The sequence below is a fragment of the Leuciscus leuciscus genome, assembly GCF_965113295.1.
Source record: "Leuciscus leuciscus genome assembly, chromosome: 21".
Taxonomy (NCBI): domain Eukaryota; kingdom Metazoa; phylum Chordata; class Actinopteri; order Cypriniformes; family Leuciscidae; genus Leuciscus; species Leuciscus leuciscus.
The window spans coordinates 31727133-31746897 of NC_138745.1; the positions used below are offsets into that span (position 1 = coordinate 31727133).

Consider the following 19765-nt stretch of genomic DNA (forward strand, 5'->3'; position numbering starts at 1 on the left):
ATAATTCAATTCTTGATTTAGACTATCTATGCCTACTATCTATCTATCTATCTATCTATCTATCTATCTATATGTGTGTATATATATATATATATATATATAGAGAGAGAGAGAGAGAGATTTGATTTGTAACAAATTACACCCAAAAAACATCTTCAAATAAAAAGCCCCATTACAACATCAAGTGACAAGATCTTCCATACAGTAATTCAAATCAAATATAGTCGCACTTTGAAACAACTTTATTCTGCTCCGAAATGCGAGAGAGAGAGAGAGAGAGAGAGAGAGAGAGAGAGAGAGAGAGAGAGAGAGAGAGAGAGAGAGAGAGAGAGAGTCTAACACAGGACATCTGCAAGTGTATTAGTTTGCTAATAAATAAATAAATAATAAAATAATAAAACCGTTCCCGTGAGACGCCGAGAACGGGATTAGCATATTCCTGCGATGACCACACAGATCGTTGCTTCTCTGCGGGACTGACGGAAGGGAGGGAGGAGTGAAGGGAGGGATAGAGGGGAGGCTCCATCTCTCTAATGTAGTTGATGAAGATCCCTCACTCCGGAGACCTGACAGGGGTCGCACTCTCTCCAATCACGCGCGCCACGGACCGCAGAGCCGCGAGCCAGTCAGCAAAGCGCTCCCTCATTCCGCTCGGTCTTTTCCTCTCCGACCAGTTCACTCACTGTCACTCTCTCTCTCACACACACTCGCGAGCGCTCTGTTTATTCTAAACCCGCAGGGACGTACACTTCAGCACTCTCTCTCTCGCGCGCGTGCGCTCGTTCAACCTTATTTCTTTCCTCACTGGCGGCACGCGCATCTGTCTCCGCTTCTGTACTGTAGCCTACAGGATGAAAAAGAACGATAGACTCATGAGAGAGAGAGAGAGTAAATGAGAAAACAAGGAACTAAAAACAAGGAAGGCAAGGTGAAACGAGGATTGAAAAGAGGCTGAGGACAGATGAAGGAAGAGAGTTTGTGAAGCGTTTTGGATTTTACTGGTTTCCAGCATCAATCTATCATTTTGGCCGGTGGAAAAGGACTCAATTAAGGTAGGGCATTTTCTGTGCACAAATCTCCTGGATGTGTGAGTGTGTTTTGCTGATGTGGACTTTCTTACCAGGTCAGTAATGAACAGTTAGGGAGCGCGGAGAGCTCATAACTCTTGGTGTAAGTGTTGCGTTCCTCTCAAGCCACTGATAAATCACTGACCTGTCAGCATCCTCAATTATGAGCGTTTATCCTCAATCGCACAGCCATGTAAGCTGCAATACTTTCAGTGCTAAGAGTCCAGAAGGAAACATGCTCATGATTAATCCCTGCACCCTTAACAGTTTTGCCCTCGTTTTTGGAAGGCATGAGAGTTTGACTGTGGAGGCTGAGGGAAGGTTGTTTTGCTGACTCTTCAGTCAGGTGAAAACTGGCTTGATGTTTGCAGAGATTGGAGTGGTAATTCTGATTGCAACCCACCAGTGCAAACACTCGTATACATGAGTGTGTGTGAGCTTCAATTGTGTGAGGCAATATTTACATATAAAAGCAGAGGTGTGCTTCGTTTCTTACTGCCACAAAGTAGTGAAACATTGGCTCAAAAAGAGCTCTGCCAAGAGACATTTGGGCAACATCAAGGTCTTGCTTCAAGTGCTTTTGAGGGACTAGAAAACACAGAAACATTACTTGCAGCGCTGGATATCTCAAGTGGCTCTACTGACAGTTTGTTCCCAGATGAAACAGCAGTGCAATGAACAGTTTCAGCGTGTTGTGAATTATGAGTATGATACTTAATCCACATAATGCACTTGCTAAATCTCACACATCATTGTCATTCTATTAATAGAGATATTCATGTACAAAGCACTGGTGTTTATGTACATATTAATTTAATCTCACAGAGATTATGGATTTTGTGACATGCGAGAGGGATTAGACCTCAAGCGGAATATATGAACCACGTACAAAAAAAACATGCACTCTACTGTATTTCTTTGTTTTTAGGAGGTAGATGTGCCATGCTGATTTGGATAAACAAATGCAAGACTTATGTGATAGCTGAAAATGCACAACTTGACTTTTATAATAGCGTGTCAAGAAAAGAGGAATAATAATTTATCATAATAATAATAATAATTATTATTATTAATATTATTATTATTTGATTTAGGGATGGAAATATCTCAATATACATTTTTACCATTTAAACCTAGAAATAAGTAAAGTCTTGGGGTTTGATAATTATAAAAAATGTAAACAAATTTGTGAAATTAGCCAAGTGAATTCATTAATACAAAAGACCAGATGTTCTTGCTTCCACTGAAGCACAAAATGGTCTTTCGATAATTTCAAATCATGCTGGAGGACATGATCATCAGGTTTTTCTCTTGTTGAGTTCATTCAGATTTTAGGAAATAGGTTGCAAAACAGCCCTTGTAACAAGTGGTCTCAGACTAACATGTTTGCTTGTAGGGAACACTTCAGACACTTAAAAATGGCATTTCTTGCATTGCACATTGCATTAAAATGCAAAAAGAACATCATCTGCAGGTTTAATATAAAGATCAAATCCACAATTCATGTCATAAATCTGTTTTGAAAGCATTTCATGACTTTCAGAGTTACTCGTTATGGCATGTGTAACCAAATATACTCTAGTAGAGTCACACTCTGGTGGTAAGTTTTCCCTTAGAGAAAACATTTATATAATGTTCAGTGGTTGTTTGAACAACCATATTGTGGCAGCTGTTATGTGTGTGTGTGTTGGGGGAGGTGTGGCATAATCCCTTCTGGATAGTAAAATTCAGAATCAGCATTCCTAGAATAAACCACAAAGTAGAAAACAATGTTAAAAATAATAGGAGGTGAGCTGTGACATCCACTTAAATTCATCCAGACTCTGCCTCTAGCTGTCATAAATCAGATGATGTGATGTGCCAGGAATACGACACAATATCTGCCCATCTCTAACTGTATTATCCACCTATTTTCATTTGATCTGTTGCGGCATTGCAATTGCAGTCCCATGTTAAAAAAAGCTGATCCCGTCCATCTGTTAAAGGTTGCACGGATTTGTGGGACGCTCTAGGACAAAAAAGAAAGAAAAAAAAGAATAAAAGATGAATGCACAACAGTCAGTGGACAAAATTTAACTCACAGATGAAGCCGAAACACATCCTATCTTTTCCCTAGATCAAGCCAGCCTTTACAAAGACAGGAAACACCAGGCTTCAATCAGTGTCTGAAATCAGTAGGCAGGGACAATCCAAAGATCCCTCCTGAACATACTTTAGAAACTCAGAGCTGGCAGGTCTTGGGTTTGCTTTTGTGACAGAGATCAGAGCAGACAGTAGAGGAAGCAGAGCTCCTAGTGATCTGAGCTTCTGGTGAAAACAAAGACGCGTCCCAACAAGGGTCCAATTCCCCAGAGCGAAATAGCAGATGCACTAGCATTGGGTTTAATGAGGAATCCTCTTTTGACCAGTTGGTAACACCAGAGACGGACAGCTCACAGAGAGAGACAATCAGCACTGATGGAGAGAGAGACAGCTCTGAGGGAGAGACGGCTTTGAGGGTGAGCTAAATGAGGTCTAATCAGCTCAAAGCAGATGGGAACCCTGAGACGGAGGGGATCGGGAGGAGTGTAAGATTTGACATGTCCCTACGTCCCTCTCATCAGAATTCAATTGGAATTGCGAGAAAATGATGACATAAAGTGGAACTGGTCCAGGGACATGAACACAAGGGTCAATAACAGCTGGAAACACTGATATATTTGAGTGTGGGTGTGTGCGTACTATAGACCTAAACATTCAGATTAACCTTGAACGTGCCCCTATACCATTCCCATAAAACCCCCAGCCTATCCATCTCCATAAAATGACCAAATTAAACACCATATCATGGACCAAAGAGTTTTACTTCCTCTTTTAATTTTTTTCCTCTCAGACATGCTCTGTTCCCAGTCCAACCAGACAATTATGAAAAAAACTCTGCAAAAGGGGTCATTCAAAAAGCACATAAACATAGAGTAGAGCTGCACGATTAATCGGTAAAAGATTGTTATCTCGATTTAAACACCCATGCGAGCTTATTCCTAAATGAAAACGATTCGCCTGTTTCTATTAAACCTTTTGACAAAATCATATAGGAACATTAAAATCTGTGTTCTCGCTGAGCCAGAGAGAGCAGTTGTCATGTTTAGGTATGAAACAGCTTCACAAACGTCTTTTCAAAGAGACAGTTTCATTATTTAAGTTACAAGTATCCAAATGATCACAGAAATACTGAGATAAAATCTTATAATTTGGATATAAACACTAATGTCTGCATTAACAATCAAAATAAAGCTAATCACCTTTTGATTACACACACACACTACAAGATAACCAGGCCAATTTTGGGCCCAATTCTCCCCATTCAATCCTTGGTAAAGTCCCGATTATCTTGATAGTTCTACAGATTATCTATCAGATTTTCTTGTGGTGTGATGTATATTAAGAGTGATTGAATCTGCTTGGAAGAATGTCTGATGTCTTCAGACCAATCTCAAATCTTAAATATCCAACATGTTAAATATTTAGAACTCTGCGAATAAACGCGAACACGCTCTGTAGATTGTCACGTGGAACGAAACGATATCAGAAAGCAAGCTGATGGAAGACAGAGGCATAACACGACATCATCCAAACCTTTTTCTTTTTTCCCCAAAAATGTTCTGTAAAAAGCATTCCAAACACTATTATCGTCATTTCTTCGTGCCCGTCATCCGCCATGTTCGTCTACTCTAAAGTCACGTTTGACCGCAAGAGATTTTGCGAGATTTTCCGTGTTCACAGTCGGGACTCTGGTTGTTTGTGAATGGAATCTGTTTGTGTGTGCTGTGCTGTCTTGGTCACATCGCAGCACTACACACACTATAGAAACAAAACGGTTAAAGCTATGATTTTTTTATTGTCATCTTTGCGGTCTCTCATATTTTGAAAATCTGATTCGATTTGAAAAATATTTTCCTGTGAAAAATAGCTTAAATGCTTGCAGTTAACTCCAAAGGTCAGAGAGGAGGAGACAAATGCTCATGAAGAACTAAATTACAACTGTTTCTGCGTCAAGAAACCTTTAACATTATAAGTGGACTTCAGAGAAAATAAAATCCTGCCAAAGTGTATGATATGGCCCAGAGATATACTTCACAACACGTCCTTTACACATTTTACACTCCCTTGACACACCAAAGCATCAAGTTCCTCATTTCAACCAGCCCAATGGCTCTTTTCATTCACACAAACCTGAGCCGCTTATCTCGAGTTCTCTCTTAAAGTGATCTCAATGCATAATGCAGCTGAATAAGCTCTCTCTTTAAAGAAAGCCATCGCTGATGCAGTGAAAGAGCACTGAGGGAGTGAATGACTGGGCAGTGCTGTACAGAGGAGGATATCCTCTCTGGTGTGGCGCACGGAGCCGTAGGCTGCAGGAAAGATCCATGGTAATCCCGTGTACTTATTGTGTGATTAACGAGGGCCTTCAGATATCCTGGAGACTGAATGGGTGGCAGAGAGATGATGCGACGGGCCAGCTGAACCCTTATAATGCCAAAGTCAACAAGGCCATAGACATTTCAAGGAATAGTTCATCCAAAAATGACAGCTCCGTCGTCATTTACTCAGCCTAATGTTGTTTCAAACGCGTATGACTTTCTTCTGCAGAACACAAAAGAGAAAATGTGAAGGTTTTCTATGCTCTTTTCCATTAAATTATATTAAATGTGCACTGAAGCTTTCAAGCTTAAAAAAAAAGGCATCATAAAAGCGTTCTGTTTTCAGATTCCACACAATAGGTGACAGGAAAAGAGAAATTTAACTTATTCACAGACATTTTTTGACGGCTAGTCAATATAGCTCACAGCAAAATTATTTTTTTCGTTCTTCGTTTAGTGGTAAAAAGAAGTTTGAAGTTGCATGTCATAAGTTGCCGGACATACCGACGCGTTTAGAAGAATATGTGTCGCGTGCTTTCCTCTCAATAACAAAATAAACACACAACTAAAATGACAGCCATTAAGAAAGCATATGATGTTACCAGCTCTGGAATTTGGCACTCCAGTAAAGACACGTCACGTTTATTTATATCACACTTTATACAATGTACTGCAGATACACAAGCATCTTTACAGTTTTAAACATGTAAAAACAGTGCCAGTGTCTTATTCACTTAGAATTAATTCAATTCAATTCAATTCAATTCAAATGTATTTGTATAGCGCTTTTCACAATACATATTGTTTCAAAGCAGCTTTACAGAAAGTGCATTTCAGAAATGTACATACAGTTAGTTAATCATGTATTAATTTAGGGCATAACATATCGCCAGCGTTGAGTCATCTCTTCACAGGCGTCGAGTCATAACTTCAGTTTGTGCTAAAAGCGGCTTTTCGGTGTGTTCATGTTTTTACTCGTGGAAGTCTGACCGCCACGGACTGAACAGGAGAACTGAACTGTCAAAGAAGCCAGTGTCCCAGAGCACACATAATTAATATTACGTAATCGCCACGGACCAATGGCAGTTCAAAGGTGTTTACCAGCTGAAGCGAACTTCGCTTTGGCAAAGCTATTTCGAACTCCCAAAACGAACTCCAAATGACCTCCGTTTTGGCCTATTTTTGTTTGAAATGACACCTCACCACTTTATTCATTTTAATGATTCAAATAATCAGTAGGTTTGGTTCAGAATGAGAATCCAGTCTGAATGATTCATTAATTGCACTTAATATTCTTGTTGCCATGGATAACAGGCCACTGGACAGGAAGACTGTCAGTTAATTATGACTTTTGGTCTTTTAAATCACAAAATTCTACATATTTCAATTCTACTTGACTCCATAAGACTTAAAATATACATATATGGATATATTGTATGATATTTCATTGTGCTTTTTTGATGCCTGAAAGCTCCAGTCAACATTTATTGTAGCTGCTTGGAAAAAGCGCAAGTGTTGTACGAAAAAAAAGAAAAAAAGAAAGCCATACAGGGAACAACATTAAGATGACAGAATTTTCAGTTTTAGGTGAACTATGCCTTTAGTTCTTTCTTTCTTTGCTGTGGTTATTTCAATCTCGTTCTTGATTTCTAAGATCTTACTTCTTGCTTTCCTGTCTCTGCTCTTTTCTTTTCTCCCATGTAATTTTAATGGGAAGACAGAGCAGCTGCTCATACCCTCCTCCGTGTCCGCAGTGATGATAGCTCCTGGTATTGAACTTGGGTGTGTGCGTGTGTGTATCTGAGTATCCATTATCATTTTCATCCAGAGCGAGAGATCCGACCAGATCACTCATCCGGATATGCCTGGCATCAACACTCACAGCTGCAAAACACTCCTGCGGAGAGCCCTCTGCCCAACGCCGATCAATAATTGAGATTATTTGGACTCCCTTCACCTTGGGCCATATGTAGTTTAAAGCTTCAATAAAGGGACTCATTTCTACACTGTTTTATCACAGGGAGAGCTGCTTGAGTGTGTGCGTTCGTGTACATGCGTCTACTCGCGCACAATTGACATGTCACCTTGGTACGGTTACAGATATGTCATGGCTGCCATTGTTACTGCTATTCTGAAAGTTTTGAAATGTATAAGGCACCAACTACAATGCACAATCTATTCAACATATAGCAGCCTGAAATAAGTAAATAAAGAAAACTGAATAAAAATCATTTTGAGGCGTTTCAAGGTTAAAGCAACAGCAAAACATTAACTACCTCTGTTTCAAAAGCTACCGAGCTTCCTACATAGCTGGCATTATAAATGCTTTCTTTTTGCCAAATTCAAAGGCAGCATTCCATATGTCCTTCAAAAAGAAGGTAATCTCATAATGCTTTGCAACAAGCTACGAAAATATATGGCAGATGGAGTAAAATAAATGTTAAATATAAACTTAATGCCTAAAAATAAAAACAAAAATATTCAATTTTTTTCAATTTTATTCAACATTTATAGTGATAAATATATATATATATATATATATATATATATATTTATTTATAAAATAATTGCTGTAATTTTTAAGGTTGTTCATTCACAAATCCTCAAAAAGTGTATCATATAGTTTCCAAAAAAAATAAAAAAATAAAAAAAATAATCAGAGATGTATTTTACATTTTTTTTATTGTAATAATATTTCACAATATTTCTATTTTACTGTATTTTTGATCAAGTACGTGCAGTTTAGAGACACAAGAGACAAATTCAAATCTTATTAGGGTATTGCTTAGTTAGTTAGCTACATGTCCACTGCTGTGCACTTTGTGAGCAGAACTGCTGTGTATGTTAAATCAGTCCATTACAGTTTGTATGGTTCCAAGGCAGTGCACTAGGAATTGGAACAGAGCCACTGTGTTTTCTCTGATTTCCATCACTTTCACGTGAGTCTTTTTTTCCTCCCATGTCAGAACTCCAACCGTTCTCAAGCTTTTTTGTTTTATTTTGAACATGTAACCCCTCACTGTCACTCTCCACCTGCCACACACACACACAGACACACACTTGCTGTGAGACAATCAGCAGAAGGGGGCCTAAACATCTCAAATTAAAGTCTGGCTGTGATGGATGGGCTCCTATCTGAGAGAGATATTGCACCTGTTTCCCCCCTGAATGATAGCCACTTCTCCCCATCGTTTATATTGATTTGTCTCCATCCTCCCTGCGCGTTTCCAGCAACTACTCGTACACACACTAATACATGGCAGTAGCATGAACAATCGTGCTTCAACACATCTGCATACTAGCTATAATTTGGCTTTTGATGTATTTAGTGTAATACCAGTCCAGAGATAAACACTTCAACTGAGCGTCAAACATGTTCCACAAATATAAAAAAGAATATTTTCACCCTATTTTTAAATCTTTCTCTTGTTCTCATACTCTGCATTTTTTTCCAAGGATTTGCAGACAATGAAGAACGCACGTTATTGCATTTCCATTGAGAGAAAGAACAGCAAAGGAAAGTAGGAAGAAGAGAAATCCTTTGCCAATGCAGAGGTGGCTTGGAAGAAGAATAAAGACAACAACAAATTATAATATTGTAAAAAAAACAACAACGAGGCAGTAAAAAAGACACATAAGAAATGCATCTTGCAATGTGAAAAGACAGCATGACATCAAAATTGACCCAATTTAGTTTTTTTTAATAAATATCCCTGTTCCTTTTGTGCACGATTTATCATGTTTTGTTAAAAAAGCAAAAGTGTCAAAGTGCATTCTCAGCTTTTGAAACAACTTTTCTGATGTAACCAAGGCTGTACGCAGAGTGATATAATATCAGTTAATAATATCATAGCCTAACATGTTTTACTTGGCAATCTTTTATCATTGTACAAAACTGCAATATATATATATATATATATATATATATATATATATATATATATATATTATATATTATATATATATATATATATATATATATATATATATATATATATATATATATATATTATATATATATATATATATATATATATATATGATATTATATATATATATATATACAGTATATATATATATATATATATATATATATATATATATATATATATATTATATATTATATATATATATATATATATATATATATATATATTTTTTTTTTTTTTTAAATGTGTAGTTCTAGTGTTCTAATGGTATCTGTTCTCTCTATCCATGAAGATAGACATTTTAAGTATTAAAATATATATTTAAAAAAATCTAAACTTTCAAGCAAGCCTGCCAGCTAAATTATTATTATTGTTAGTTATTCACCAATTATTTCAATTCATTCAAACCCAGACTGATCAAATAAAGTGTCACCCTAAAGTATTTATCTCTAAATATTCTGTTTTAGTTGTAAATGTCACATTATGGAAATTGAATAATTGGGATCACCATTTCATGTAATGTGTTTGCATTATTCTCTCTCCACGGCTGATTTCTGTTCTCCAGCATGCGGTTCTGCGCTGTGTCGTGCTGCTGTCACATGCCGTGCCATGATATCTCTCCTGTATAACCCTTCCTCTTTTCTTTCTGTGGATGCTGTGTGTGCAGTGACATTATCCACTTGTTCTGTCCTCATACTGTTAATGCATATCTCTGGATGGCTTTGATCCCTTTCAGTCTTTTACATGATCAATTTCTTGTATCTATTTTCAGGTCCAACAAACTGTAATTGGTATTAACTATTATTATTATTATTATTATTATTATTGGTGAATGTCTGTCACAGAACCGTTCCATTTGGATAGCTGATGTGTTCAGGCTGTAGAGGAAGTTTTAAATATATTCATGGGATTTCCTGGGACGAAGTGAAACCCACACAATGAAACAACATCCAGACAGAAACAAACTGGCTGAAGTACCGGAACCGTGCAGAAAATGCCACCGCTACAGCAGGGGACATTAAATGTTTGAGCACACGTGTGTAAAATAGAAAGAACATTTCTGTGTGTCTGCATACTGCCACATATGCTGCATTTGCATTAATCTCAGCATGACATTGCCAAACATACGTTGTACTCTATCCATAAGTGTATGTATAAGTCTGCATAGGCAGGAGGACGGATGGACGGACGGACGGACGGACGGACGGACGGACGGACAGACAGACAGACAGACAGACAGACAGACAGAGATGATAGATAGATAGATAGATAGATAGATAGATAGATAGATAGATAGATAGATAGATAGATAGATAGATAGATAGATAGATAGATACCTATTTGTACTTTATAAAAAAAATAATAAAAAAAACATTATGCTTTGACACTTGAAGCAATCAACCTGGAACTCTCACTTTTTTTTTTTTTATTGTGTGCAAAATACAGCAAGCAGTCTGTGGTTGAGCTGTGTGAGGCCGATACCGTTCTCCAGATAAACTCTCATCAACTCTCCTTTCCAGTCGCAATATATCCTTTCAGACCGACAGACATTTGTACAACACATCTCTCTTACCACTTTGGCTGCATTCATCAGTCTGGGTCGCCTGTGAAGCCCCAAGGCTCAGGGGAATGCTAGAGTAGGCACACAGAACCGATGGTCTCCTCCGAGGCTTTGTAACCTTAAACACAACCCAGCCATCTAGCATTGGCACCAGGGGAAAGATTTCCTGTCAACCAGGTGAATGACTATTAGTTTACGGAGACTGCAGGACTTGGGGGGGGGGGGGGGGAATGGGGGGGGGGGAATGGGGAATCTAATGGCCCTCAGAGATGGGCTCTGACTAGTCTCCCCTAGACATATTACAGTGTCCCACTGTCTTGGGGACTCTTATCTTCCCCTTTTGTTCTGTTTTCACCCTTTCTGAATGGCAGTGGAGATAGCATGGAAAAGAGCTAAAAAGGCTGACTGTTGGATGATCAAAAACTTGAAGTGGTTGTTGTGAGAAAACAATAAAAAAAGAGGAAGTAAAGAGGAAAGAAGGGGTGACAAGGAGAGAGTCTCGGCCACAAGCCACTAAACAAAATCAATGAAGCAACTTCAAAGCATCAGAGATGCTCCTTTCAGACAAAAGGCCCCAAAGAGTCACGTCAATATCATCAATACATGTTCTTTCTCATCCATAACTGAATGTTGTCAAGCACTGCTGGGAGGTTCTCTATGAATAGATTTTCTGTCAGAGAAAAGACTGATACATAAACTCATCTCGGGCCTATATGTGACCTCAAACAATTACCTTCAATCCCTCTTGACCCTCGAATAGCATTCATAGTAAATATTTATTTGAATTTAGTTACATGAATTAGCTATTATGTGGGGGTTCCCTGGGAAACAAACCTATGACCAGGTATTAATAAAAAATTGTAACAAAATGTTCGGTAACAAAGGGTTTTTGTTTATTATTATTATTTTATTTTACTACCATTCAAAAGTTTGGGACATTATTTTTTTTAAAGAAATTAATACTTTTATTCAGTAAGGATGCATTAAATTGATCAAACGTGACAGTTAAGCCTTTTACATTTTTACAAAAAAAAAAAAAAAAATGATTTAAAAGAAATTCTGTTCTTTTGAACGTTGTTCATAAAATAATCATAAAAAATATGGTTTCCACAAAATAATTTAAATATTATCCATAATTTTTTCTCTTGAACAGCAAATCAGCATATTAGAATGATTTCTGAAGGATCATGTGACACTCAAGACTATAGTAATGATGCTGAAAATTCAGGAGCATAAATTACATTTTTAAAACATGGTAAAATATATATATAAAAAAAACTGTTCTATTAAATTTAAAGAGACATTTCAAAACTACTAAACATGTTTTGAAATGCAGTGTATGAAAACTTGCTCACCCAAATGTATCGCACACATAAGAGATTAATTAAATACAGTATACACAACATAAATATATTACAATTTACATCTGCACAAAATCAATGTACAAGTGAACTTGAAGTTCATGCCAGTCAATACATTTAAGTCACGTTTAATTTCGCACTTTCTTGCCAAATAAAATTTCCATCACTAAACTTATGTGCCGATTTTGACAAAAATAAATGAATATGACTTGAACAAATATATCCACTTTATTTTATGGTGACGTAGTTACATTTTACTTACTGAAGTAAGTACTGAGTAACATTAAATAACTACGCACAATTTACTGTTATTACTATAGTTAGTACATGTAGTAACGTGTAACTACGTCACATTAAAGTAAAGTGTTACAAAAAACAGTAACTGAAGGCCCGTACACACCGGGACGAATTTCGCGCGCGATATTCACCGACATTTAACCCTCTGAGGTCGAGAAACGCGCCGACGCGTTTTGCTGGATTTTTTTCACATAGCAGCAACATAAACTTAAATTACTCCGTCATTTATGGTTATACAGAAAAAAGAAATATAAAAAAATAATCTGTGATATTTCTACTTTTGTATGTGTCCACTTACAATCAAATCAAAATATTGTGCTTTTGTAAAATAAAGAAAATAAACAGGGTGTGCGTTCTGCCTCTCCGTCGCGGTGAACTTTTTTTTCTTGAGCACGTCTATAAACTGAATCAAAACTCAGCGAATACTTCTCACACATTTATGAGCCATATACCTTTATACACATTTAAGTGTGTACTTTTAAATGATCGGATTCAAACTGAAAACAAATATTCTCTGTTGAAGTAATTTGTATAAAACCAACAGGATGTCCAGCTTCTCAAACGCTTGCTAATTACTTTTTAATTCGACACGCCCACTCGCGCAAAAGAGATTCACATGCAAATCTCCACATGGGACGCGAACGCCCTCGTTACCTCAAACACAAAACACCAAAACACTTCACAAGTCTCTGCTTTTCGTCGAGTTTGGAAGACACGTCTGAGCTTACATTGGATTTAACTCAGAAGAAGAAGAACGCGATTTGAAGACAAGAAATATGTAAGGTAAGAAATTCTTACTTATTAGTTTATGGTAGCCTATTGTTGCATAAACTTCACATTGCTGAACTGTTGCTAGATATATGGTGAATATTATACTATTTAGACCCGTGTTTCCTGTTAAATACTGTTTGTGGATATCTGCTCAAACATAGATGTGTATAACCATAATGTTTAATATTTTGGAGCGCGATGGCGTTTGAATGTATCATATTTTGGAGCGCGCTGTGGGTTTGAGTATCATATTTTGGAGCGCGCTGTGCGTTTGAATGTATCATATTTTGGAGCGCGCTGTGGGTTTTAATGTATCATATTTTGGAGCGCGCTGTGGGTTTGAATGTAACATATTTTGGAGCGCGATTGCGTTTGAAAGGAAAAATGCACCAAACATTAGGCTTTATGTTTTTACTATTATCTCATTTCATATCATAATAACGAATGGAAACATTTGAAGTAACATATGATAATCAATATATTTTTCTCTAGCGTAGTTGTTCTTGAAATCTTTTGGAAGATTTAATTTATTGTTATTATTATTTTATGCAGCACTGCGTAGCCTATGCCTACAAGGCACAACAAACCTGGTGTTCATTATATATTGTTGGAAACGTGTGTGTGTGTGTGTATTCTGTGAATTTTAAAAATAAATTTTAACCAGAAAAATCTAAAATCTATTCCCAAAATCGTGCAGCCCTATAGTTTCTCTTGATATCAGTATGTTCACAGTTTTTTCTTTTTTTTTTTTCTTTCAGGGACCAGATGCAACTGAGTCCTGCTGACTTCAACATTCACCTGAGTCTCTGTACATGAACATGGTAAAGTGAAAATCAAACACCTTGGAAATTAAAGGTATGTACAATGTTTTTAGGAATGGCACAAAGGTCTCTGTCTTTGGATCATTGTTTTCAATGTGCTCTTTTGTCATTTGTATTTTTGGATTGTGTTGTGTTGTAAATAAATCCAAACAATCTAAAAGCCATTCTTTTTTAAATCTCCTCATTCTTTGTGCAAGGTTGCTCTGAATGACAGGGCCTGATCGCTCCTAATAGGGCAGTTAGGGGAGTGTCTTTGTCTTTCTCAGGTGTGAAAAGCTTACATATGCATGAGATGATCACGCCTCTTCGCATATGGCTTTGTCACACAAAACACGTCTTAGAAATTTTAAATCAATATATTGTCTTATCTGAATGAGCAGTCAGGGTGATTTTCACATAGTTTTGGAGCAAATATCCTAGGCTATGTCATACAATTTTCAAAAGTCTTGTGAAGAAATAATCAGTATGGGTTTCATGGCCTTATTTCAGTGAGAATTTTTTTTTGTATTTTCACAAACCACGCATAAATGTCATTATCTCAAAACTACAAACTTTTACATACATGCTGCTGATATATTATTGTAGCAGAGTTTGTGCTGAATACAGTGTAATTAGACTTTAGCCATGAAAATATCACTAGTAACAGAAAAAAACACAAATGTCAGAGCATGTCAGAACACCTCCAGCGCCCAGAAAACAGCTCAGACCTCAGAGGGTTAACGCCTCGTGACTAAACAAAGGGTGCCAATGTGAGTGCGCACACCGACGCGAAAAACGGCACGCGTAAAAGCGTAATTTTTTTTTAAACGCCTCGGGTTCGTTTTTTTGGTTTGACGTACCGCGTCAAAAACTATCCGACCAATGAGATTGGCGCTTTTGCTCACATGTCTGGAGCTTCAGAAGTTACAGTAAAACACATCTTGGGGGCGCTCAAACACAAAACGGTCTTGCCGAGCACACATACGTAACAGCGAAGAAGATATACGCCAAGTAGCGTCTACACTGCCCATAGACAGACACTGCCGGGAAGAAATGACGAGGAAGATGCAAGGCAAGATGAATGTAGAGCTGTTGGTGTCGGAATAAAGAACTATATGACAAACGCGACAGCGACTACAACAATCTTGTTAAAAGAGAACTGTTATGGAGTGGTATTGCAGAGTATAGACTGTTATGGAGTGGTATTGTATTTCTGTGAATTTGCATGTTCACTCGACTCATCGTCAGCGAAAATCGCTTGGGTGTGAACACAAAAAATGCATTGAAAAACGCTGGCGAATAACGCGCGCCGATATTCGTCCCGGTGTGTACGTCAAAACACAACACAACAAAACAAAAATGTGAAAAGGACACTTGTTCCTAGAGCAATGCTTTGCCAGCTGAGCTACATGTTCATGGAAGACAGTTGACTGTTTGAAGCTGCATTCGAAAGTGGGAAGACAGCTGATAGTTTGACTGATAGCACTCAGTGCCGCCCCACAAATTGTCTTACACTTGTCCATCACAAAGAGCCCTCTAGCTAGCAGAGCCGTCAGAAATTGTGTCTGAAATCATGAGACTGATGTCAAATTTGAGTGTGAATGACTGCTGAAGAAAACAGTTTTTTTTTTAAGCATGGCAATTTTGTGAATGCATTCGAGATGCTGAAATAACAGTAATAACATGATTTGACTTAATAGGACTATTTAGAATTGCATTAATCCATGGAAATTGTGTCATTATCTGGCAATGGAAGATAGAGAAAAGAGCTGTCTTATCAAGAATATTCGTACTACTGCATCGGTCTAGATCAGGGATTCCCAATCCTGTTCCTGCAGAGTTCAGATCAAACCCTGATCCAACAAACCTGGCTTTAAATGCTCCTCAATTAGCTGGTTCAGTTGTGTTTAATCAGGGTTGGAGCTAAACTTTGCAGGAATGGATATCACAGAATTGGGCATACAGATTACTAATACTGACCACATTATTTAAACATGACTACGGCCTAAGTGAAGCCTTTGACTCATTTTAAACACAGGTTGTCAGTACGAATAAGTATTACTTTCTAATTGTGCTTTTCACCAGAGCCCTTTCCTACCTCTTTGAAATGAATATTTTATCCACTGCTGAGTGTCACAGAAAATTTGAGGTTATATCCATGCATGCCAAATCCTATCTTCATTTCATTAAGAGGAAAAAGCATTTCCCCTGATTAAGTCATTTCCCAGTCCAATAGGTCAAGGAATTTCAATGAAAATATATGATGTGTATATACAGTTCATGTTTCAGAAGGTAATGGAATTTCCTTACGTATATGATGTGATATTATAAATGTAACATATACGCAAGAAGTGTTTCAGTAGTGTGCTGGATTTCATCAGAAAATCAACTGTTCATTTGAAGTGTGACACATCTGGTGATGTGTCATCTGTCTGATCTACGGCAAAGCTGAATTTCATAAGAATATAAATATACTTGCTTACTCAATTTGACCTCGTTTCACAAGCCAGTACAACAGGATTATCTTCCTCTTACATTGTAAAACATACATTTTAGCAGTTATTATTTTTACCACATAATATCATGACTGGCCAATCAGATTAAAATAAAACAGTGGGTAAGACTTTATTTAACACTTTATTTTTTAACACTTTATTCCCATTTAAACTTTCTGTTGACTATAAGTAACTTTGCAACTACATGTCAACTAACTCTCATTAGACTGTCTGCTTAATATCTGCAACTCTTTATTGTGATGACTGTAAGTAACTTTGCAAGTACGTCAACTTATTCTAACCCTACCAGTCTACTAATACTCTACTAATAGAGTTAGTAGACATGTAGGTGCAACGTTACTTAGTCAGCAGAATGTGTTAAAGGGGTGGTGGTGGCGCAATGGATAAGACACATGCCTTTGGTGTGAGAGACCCGGGTTCGAATCCACTGTGAGACACCAATGTGTCCCTGAGCAAGACACTTAACCCCTAGTTGCTCCAGAGGCGTGCGACCTCTGACATATATAGCAATTGTAAGTCGCTTTGTATAAAAGCGTCAGCTAAATGAATAAATGTAAATGTAAATGTTAAAGGGACCATCAAAATAAAGTGAAACCAAACAGAGTGTAATAAGTTAATGCTAACATAAAATGGGGGAAAAAACTTTCACTCAGAAATTGCTTGTATATTTCACACAGTTAGCCTATAAAAAAATGGAAAGTACTATTGAAATTTTAAAGTAGAAGGACTGACATAGTATTTTATTGATGCTACACATCACTAGGTTACCCTAATTAACCTCATTCTTGGCAAGCATATGCTCTGGGTTTGCACAAGGGAGGAAAACAAACAGATACAATTTTCGATTTTGCCCAAATTGTGGTATTCTGCGATTCATAATTAAATAAAAACCACAGTCTGTGCGCTCCTGCTGTAGTGGCTCAAACCTCACTCAAGTGACGGATCTTGGCTCAGATTCTGGCTTGCCTCTCTGTTTCCCTTGAGCTGGATGGAAGGAGCAAACAGTCTCAGTGTTTGTTCATCAATCACAGAGATTTCTCTTCCTCCAGCTTCTGCTTTCTCTCCTTCTCATGTTCCCTTCCTGCAGGGTCACGGTCTTAGCCGCTCTCATGATTCCTTTTTACAGAGTAAATACCAGTGACATTTGCCTGATCTCAGGATGGCCACCGATTAGTCTTAGCATTAAACATAAGCAACCATTAACCTATTCACACACACACACACACACACACACACACACACACACACACACACACACACACACACACACACACACACACACACACACACACACACACACACACACACATATACAGTATACTGTAAGTTAGTGTGTCAGTTAAACATAAATGTGACCCTGGACCACAAAACCAGTCACATGGGTCAATTTTATGAAATTGAGATTTATACATAAGCTTTCAATTGATGTATGGATTGTTAGGATAGGACAATATTTGACCGAAATACAACAATTTTAAAATCTGGAATCTGAGGGTGCGAAAAAAATCAAAACATTGGGAAAATCGCCTTTAAAATTGTCCATTTATGTTCGCGATTGTGCTGCATTCACTCACAAAAAATACATGTTTTATATATTTACAGTAGGGAATGTACTAAATATCTTCATGAACATGATCTTTACTTAATATCCAAATGATTTTTGGCATAAAAGAAAAATCCAAATATTGTTGGCCATTGCCACAAATATACCCGTGCGACTTGTGACTGGTTTTGTGATCCAGGATCCCAAATATCAAAGTTTATTTATGTATTTATTTATGTATACTTCTCTGCTATACTTTTCCTCAAACCCACTAAAACTCCATTTTAAGACCCCATTTTTTAAAAACCTTTGCCCTAGATGTTTATATGGAGGCAGGCAATGTAAAATCCAGGGAATGGATTGGTTGATTGAAATACTTTTATAGAGCAAGCAAAGGATGTTGATCCAGGAACATGTCCTACTTTGTTAAATCACATTAAGGAAGATAAATAAGAGTTTTCTTGAGTGCAGAAAAGGGACAGGATTAAATGACAGTCAATCAGGCCACATTTGGCAACCCCAAAAGGAAAAGCGTTTCCCTTGAGCAGCCTTCAGACAAATTCAAATGCTATTGCTGAAGTAACAACTTCATGATTGATGTGTGTAACAGTAAGAAACCAACATGCTGTCCACGCCTCGTCAAGTCTGACCCACATCTGAGCCAATGCAGATTAACCTTCCAGGACCCCAGAGCAAATACCCACAAGCCCTTGACCAACACGATGCAAACTGCCTTCTTCCTTACAATGTCCAAAAAACAAACCAGTATTTATGTATGAAGGAATCTCTGAAGAGATAGAAAAGTTAAAACGGTATCTGTCAATCCTTCAAAGACTCAGACGGCTATGGATTTACAACAAAATTGCCCATGTTCCCAAAGCCCCCCTTTAAATTACAACGACTGGGAAGAACGTTGTTTCATCACCATACTTTGACTAAACAGCTTACTGTTTGGATTAGGGCTCGGCCCCCCTCCGTTCCGACACTGCTGCCTCGTATAAACCATGAACCCGGGGTAGAGATAAAGCATTGCTCTTCAACTACCGAAATGGAATAAGAAATCATCATGACAGAGCCAAGCGTCTTGAGGGCCCGGCAAGTTGCACAGAGAATGAAGGGGCGGCTGAAGGTCACTGTTTTTCAGAGCCTTCCCTGGAAACAAAGACAGAGTCGGTTTTGATAAGAGCATGGGTTAACGCATTCAGTTTAGTCTGGGAAAGGTGAACGGTTTAAGGTGAGAGCCCGATACACCGTGATGGACAGAAAGAGACGGGCAAGGATGTCAAAGAGGCAGATAGAGATTTAGGATATCATTGAATCTCTTTATCAAAATGCAATTCAGAAACAACATGATTAATCCTGCATAACAAATCTGGTAGACAGCAGATGCAGCATGATGACACCTGAGGACAATTTTTTCCTGATGCTATCGCAAGAATCTCATTGCCGAAGTTTGGTTTGCCATATATCAGAGTATAATGCTGACTCATGCTGAATATACTGCATAGAATTACCCTGTT

The 19765-nt window shown here is 37.7% G+C and overlaps 1 protein-coding gene across 1 annotated transcript in view; it reads left to right on the forward strand.

Moving 5' to 3' along the window:
• Positions 1–436: 436 nt before the first annotated feature.
• The window catches only part of cdh12b (cadherin 12b), a 144073-nt gene continuing 124744 nt past the window's right edge, over positions 437–19765 (forward strand). Inside the window, exon 1 of the mRNA XM_082151890.1 lies at positions 437–1052. The gene's annotated coding sequence lies outside the window, so the exon portion shown is untranslated. The remainder of the gene's footprint in view (positions 1053–19765) is intronic.